Source organism: Gopherus flavomarginatus, unplaced genomic scaffold (assembly GCF_025201925.1).
Source record: "Gopherus flavomarginatus isolate rGopFla2 unplaced genomic scaffold, rGopFla2.mat.asm mat_scaffold_2611_arrow_ctg1, whole genome shotgun sequence".
NCBI classification, from domain to species: Eukaryota; Metazoa; Chordata; order Testudines; family Testudinidae; genus Gopherus; species Gopherus flavomarginatus.
The window spans coordinates 10,563-17,008 of record NW_026114930.1 but is presented as its reverse complement, the minus strand read 5'-3'; the positions used below and the strand labels follow the sequence as shown (position 1 = coordinate 17,008).

At 57.9% G+C, this 6,446-nt stretch overlaps 2 long non-coding RNA genes across 2 annotated transcripts; one reads left to right on the top strand and one right to left on the bottom strand.

The window, feature by feature from the left end:
* LOC127042110 (uncharacterized) lies at nt 1–385 on the bottom strand. The gene is made up of 3 exons (XR_007771858.1): nt 350–385; nt 185–268; nt 1–80 (listed from the first exon to the last, which is right to left on the bottom strand). It is a non-coding gene; the product is annotated as an uncharacterized LOC127042110 (long non-coding RNA).
* Nucleotides 386–741: 356 nt separating this feature from the next.
* LOC127042108 (uncharacterized) lies at nt 742–1,576 on the top strand. Its single transcript, XR_007771856.1, has 3 exons — nt 742–760; nt 922–1,061; nt 1,413–1,576. It is a non-coding gene; the product is annotated as an uncharacterized LOC127042108 (long non-coding RNA).
* The last annotated feature ends 4,870 nt before the right edge of the window (nt 1,577–6,446 follow it).

Genomic DNA, 6,446 nt, shown 5'->3' with positions numbered 1-6,446 from the left:
TGTTCTTTGGGTTTTACTATTGACACCCCGTTTGTGTCCTTTGTTTCTGAATCACCTTCGTCAATCATAGTTTCAGCAGCCTATTATTAAACCAACCGTATATTAACGCTTAATTAGTGTCATGCACATATATATATATATATATATATATATATATATTTCAAATAAATTAAGCTGTCTTTACCTCCTCGGGTGTTTCTGTCTCTGCAACTGTTGGCAGTTTGTTACACACCAAAGCAGTAATCTTGTACGGCCCAGGCTTGGTTATCTGTTAAAAATCAAAAGTCATTTTTTAAAAGTGTAAATACAATAATTTTTTATTTTTTTTTACAACTAATAAAGCTTATACCGTAACAATATCGCCATCTTTCCACAACTCGGGGTCCATAGGTTGGTTTTCAACATCGCTATCCTGCGGCTGTTCCTCGGTTGCCATGTCCTCATATATAGGCTCTTCTTCCATTCTCCCCTATAAAAAGAAAAGATTTAACCCTTTATTTTTATAAAACATTTTGTAATTTGTTACAAAAAAAAAAGATTTACTTCTGCCTTTAATTCTGTTTTTTCCAAATCTGACAACAAATTTTTTCGCACTTGATTTTTTACAAACGGCTGTGGCTCCTCTTTTTTCAGTTCTCTTTCAGAATAAAACACAGGGCTCGACAACAAGCCTTTCTCGTTGGCAAAACAACTGTAAAGGAGCCTTCTTTTCTGAACACGGTCTGGCGCACCCAGGGGCAATTCCGGCTTCTTGGCTTCTGTAGGTGTTTTGTACAGGGACATGCCTTTGTGTTTAGTTAGTTTCTCTGTGTTGAAAAACCCGCTCGCAAAACCACGTGTTTTTATACACAAAAACACATGCTGATTGGTAGACAATAACCGGTTTTTAAAAGGCTCTTGCTTAAACTCTTGAAACACTAGGATTGGTTGGTTCAGGAAAATGAATTCTATGACGCTGTTGTAAAACCACCTCTGATTGGGCCGATCCAAAAGCGGTGATAACAAGCTGGAGAGTGTCAGAAGCAGGAAATCTCCCTCATTCTACAGAAAGACGGGCAAAGGTAACAATTCTCTCTCTTTCTCTTTAATCCTACCCTGTGCTCTCTATCGTTGCTCTTTCCAAAGCGGACTCTCTCCTCGCTTTTCTTGTCTTGTAACCCGCCCTGATTCTGAATGCTTTTTTACCCTGTGCTTACTAAACAGACTCTGCCTGCTTCTCTCTCTCTGTCTCATTCTGATTCCGCCGCGTGCTCTCTATCTTTGCTCTTTTTAATTAATCTACACTGATATTGAATGCTTTTTTACCCCGGGCTTACCAAACAGGCTTTCCCTTGGTCAATTTTCCTTTTAAAAACTCGTTTTTTCTTAACCTGCATTGGCATTCACTAGTTTTAATGTGTTTTATTTACTAGGGTTAAACCAGAAAAGCTGCCTCGTTTTACAAAAAGACTGCAAAGGTAAACATTTTTTAATTTTACCCTGAGCTTTATTGTATTTTTCTTAGCCACTTTTTTATAGAGTTTTTACCCTGTGCTTACAGAACAGGCTTTCTCTTTGTCAATTTTCCTTTTAAAACCTCGTTTTTTCTTAACCTACATTGGTATTGACTAGTTTTAATACGTTTTATTCACTTTTATTACACTGCCTTAGTACATTTTCTTTTAAACCTAGTTTTTAATGTTTTTAAAAAGCCTTTTTCTTAGGACCCCTTTACAGTTTTTGGCCATGTGCTTACTTAACAGGTTTTGCTTCAGTCAATTCCCCTTTTAAACCTAGCTGTATTGTTTTTAATATTACTTAATAATATTAAAAAGCTTTTTATAACCTATGTTGGCAGTCAAAAGTTTCAATCCCTTTTTTACCCAGGGCACCCCAAACAGGCTTTGCCTTGGTTAATTTTTTTAAACCTACTTTTTAAGTATTTCCTTATAGTTTTTGCTTATGTCCTTACAAAACAGGTTTTGCTTCACTTAATTATCCTTTTAAACTTAGTTTATAATGTTTTTTTCTTAACCTACATTGGTATTGAATACATTCAATGCTTTTTTATTCGGTGCTTAACAAACAGGTTTTGCCGTAGTAAATTCCCTTTATAAACCTAGTCTTCAATATTATTTAACTTTTCTCTTAATCCACCCTGATATTAAATACACTTCCCCTAGTCAAACACACACACACATTTTTTCAAAATGGCCGACAGCGCCAACCAAAACGGGGGGTGGGAAGGCGGGACAAAAGCCCTAAAAGGGGCGTGGAAACCTGTCAAAATTGCATGGTGATGAATACTATCGAGCTTATTACTACTCACCAGCTCCAGGGGCCCAACACCTTGGGGTCCCGAACCATAGGTCCAGGGGCCCAACCCCTGGGGGCTCTAACACGAGCTCCAGGGGCCCAAACCCTGGGGGCCTGAACCATAGCTCCAGGGGCCCAACCCCTGGGGGCCCCAACACCAGCTCCAGGGGCCCAACCCCTGGGGGCGTGAACATAGCTCCAGGGGCCCAACCCCTGGTGGCCCCAACACCAGCTCCAGGGGCCCAACCCCTAGGGGCCCGAACCATAGCTCCAGAGGCCCAACCCCTGGGGGCCCGAACCATAGCTCCAGGGGCCCAACCTCTGGTGGCCCCAGCACCAGCTCCAGGGGCCCAACCCATGGGGGCCCGAAGCATAGCTCCAGGGGCCCAACCCCTGGGGGCTCCAACACCAGCTCCAGGGGCCCAACCCCTGGGGGCCCGAACCATAGCTCCAGAGGCACAACCACTGGGGGCCCCAACACTAGCTCCAGGGGATCAACCCCTGGGGTCCCGAACTATAGCTCCATTGGCCCAACCCCTGGGGACCCCAATACCAGCTCCAGGGGCCCAACCCCTGGGGGCCCCAACACCAGCTCCAGGGGCCCAACTCCTGGGGGGCCGAACCATAGCTCCAGGGGCCCAACCCCTGGGGGCCCCAACACCAGCTCCAGGGGCCCAACCCCTGGGGGCCTGAACCATAGCTCAAGGGGCCCAACCCCTGAGGGCCTCAACACCAGCTCCATGGGCCCATCCCCTAGGGGCCCGAACCATACCTCCAGGGGCCCAACCCCTGGGGGCCTCAACACCAGCTCCAGGGGTCCAACCCCTGGGGGCCTGAACACCAGCCCCAGAGCCCCACCCCTGGGGGCCCGAACGAGAGCTCCAGGGGTCGAACCCCTGGGGGCCCCAACACCAGCTCCAGGGGCCCATCCCCTGGGGGCCGAAACATAGCTCCAGGGCCCCAACCCCTGGGGGCCCGAACCATAGCTCCAGGGGCCCAACCCCTGGGGACCCCAACACCAGCTCCAGGGGCCCAACCCCTGGCGGCCCCAACAACAGGTCCAGGGGCCCAACACCTGGGGGCCCGAACAATAGCTCCAGGGGCCCAACCCCTTGGGGCCCGAACCATAGCTCCAGGGGCCCAACCCCTGGGGGCCATAACACCAGCTCCAGGGGCCCAACCCCTGGGGGCCCGAACCGTAGCTCCAGGGGCCCGACCCCTGGGGGACCGAACCATAGCTCCAGGGGCCCAACCCCTGGGGCCCCAACACCAGCTTCAGGGGCCCAACCCCTGGGGGCCCGAACTATAGCTCCAGGGGCCCAACCCCTGGGGACCCCAACACCAGCTCCAGGTGCCCAACCCCTGGGGGCCCCAACACCAGCTCCAGGGGCCCAGCCCCTGGAGGCCCGAACCGTAGCTCCAGGGGCCCAACCCCTGGGGCCCCAACACCAGCTCCAGGGGCTCAACCCCTGGGGGCCCGAACCATAGCTCCAGGGGCCCAACCCCTGGGGGCTCCAACACCAGCTCCAGGGGCCCAACACCTGGGGGCCCGAACCATCGCTCCAGGGGCCCAACCCCTGGGTTCCCCAACACCAGCTCCAGGGGCCCAACCCCTGGGGTCCCGAACCATTGCTCCAGATGCCCAATCCCTGGGGGCCCCAACACCAGCTCCAGGGGCCCAAACCCTGGGGGTCCGAACCACAGCTCCAGGGGCCCAACCACTGGGGGCCCCAACACCAGCTCCAGGGGCCCAACCCCTGTGGGCCCGAACCATAACTCCAGGGGCCCAACCCCTGGGGACCGAACCATAGCTCCAGGGGTCCAACCCCTGGGGGCCCCAACACCAGATCCAGGAGCCCAACCCCTGGGGGCCGAACCATAGCTACAGGGGCCGAACCCCTGGGGGCCCCAACACCAGCTCCAGGGGCCCAAACCCTGGGTGTCCGAACCATAGCTCCAGGGGCCCAACCACTGGTGGCCCCAACCCCAGCTCCAAGGGCCCAACCCTTGGGGGCCCCAACACCAGCACCAGGGGCCCAAACCCTGGGGGCCCGAACCATAGCTCCAGGGGCCCAACCCCTGGGGGCCCGAACCATAGCTCCAGGGGCCCAACCCTTGGGGGCCCCAACACCAGCACCAGGGGCCCAAACCCTGGGGGCCCGAACCATACCTCCAGGGGCCCAAGACCTGATGGCCCGAACCATAGCTCCAGGGGCCCAACCCCTGGGGGCCCAAACACCAGCTCCAGGGGCCCAACCCCTGGCGGCCCCAACAACAGCTCCAGTTTCCCAACCCCTGGGGGCCCGAACCATAGCTCCATGGGCCCAACCCCTGGGGGCCAGAACCATAGCTCCAGGGGACCAAACCCTGGGGGCCTCAACACCAGGTCCAGGGGACCAACCCCTGGGGGCCCGAACCATAGCTCCAGGGGCCCAACCCCTGGGTTCCTCAACACCAGCACCAGGGGCCCAACCCCTGGGGTCCCGAACCATAGCTCCAGTGGCCCAACCACTGGGGGCCCCAACACCAGCTCCAGGGGCCCAACCCCTGGGGGTCCGAACTATAGCTCCAGGGGCCCAACCACTGGGGGCCCCAACACCAGCTCCAAGGGTCCAACCCCTGGGGGCACGAACCATAGCTCCAGGGGTCCAACCCCTGGGGGCGCCAACACCAGCTTCAGGGGCCCAACCCCTGGGGGCCCGAACCTTAGCTCCAGGGGCCCAACCCCTGGGGACCGAACCATAGCTCCAGGGGTCCAACCCCTGGGGGCCCCAACACCAGCTCCAGGGGCCCAACCCCTGGGGGCCCGAACCATAGCTCCAGGAGCCCAACCCCTGGGGGCCCCAACACCAGCTCCAGGGGCCCAACCCCTGGGGGCCCGAACCATAGCTCCAGGGGGACAACCCCTGGTGGCCCGAACCATAGCTCCAGGGTCCCAACCCCTGGGGGCCCCAACACCAGCTCCAGGGGCCCAACCCCTGGGGGCCCCATCACCAGCTCCAGGGGCCCAACCCCTGGGGGCACGATCAATAGCTCCAGGGGCCCAACCCCTGGGGGCAACAACAGCTCAAGGGGCCCAACCCCTGGGGGCCCGAAACATATCTCCAGGGGCCCAACCCCTGGGGGCCGGAACCATAGCTTCATTGGCCCAACAACTGGGGGCCCGAACCACAGCTCCAGGGGCCAAAAACCTGGGGGCCCAACACCAGCTCCAAGGGCCCAACCCCTGGGGGCCCCAACACCAGCTCCAGGGGTCGAACCCCTGGGGGCCCGAACCATAGCTCTAGGGGCCCAAGCCCTGGGGGCCCCAACACCAGATCCAGGGGCCCAACCCCTGGGGTCCTCAACCATAGCTCCAGGGGCCGAACCCCTGGGGGCCCCAACACCAGCTCCAGGGGCCCAAACCCTGGGGGCCCGAACCGTAGCTCCAGGGGCCCAACCCCTGGGGGCCTGAACTATAGCTCCAGGGGCCCAGCCCCTGGGGGCCCCAACACCAGCTCCAAGGGCCCAACCCCTGGGGGCCCCAACACCAGCTCCAGGGGCCCAACCCCTTGGGGGCCCAAACCATAGGTCCAGGGGCCCAACCCCTGGGGGCTCTAACACGAGCTCCAGGGGCCCAAACCCTGGGGGCCTGAACCATAGCTCCAGGGGCCCAACCCCTGGGGGCCCCAACACCAGCTCCAGGGGCCCAACCCCTAGGGGCCCGAACCATAGCTCCAGAGGCCCAACCCCTGGGGGCCCGAACCATAGCTCCAGGGGCGCAACCTCTGGTGGCCCCAGCACCAGCTCCAGGGGCCCAACCCATGGGGGCCCGAAGCATAGCTCTAGGGGCCCAACCCTTGGGGGCTCCAACACCAGCTCCAGGGGCCCAACCCCTGGGGGCCCGAACCATAGCTCCAGAGGCCCAACCCCTGGGGGCCCCAACACCAGCTCCAGGGGCCCAACCCCTGGGGTCCCGAACTATAGCTCCAGGGGCCCAACCCCTGGGGGCCCCAATACCAGCTCCAGGGGCCCAACCCCTGGGGGCCCCAACACCAGCTCCAGGGGCCCAACCCCTGGGGGCCCGAACCATAGCTCCAGGTGCCCAACCCCTGGGTGCCCCAACACCAGCTCCAGGGGCCCAACCCCTGGGGGCCCGAACCATAGCTCCA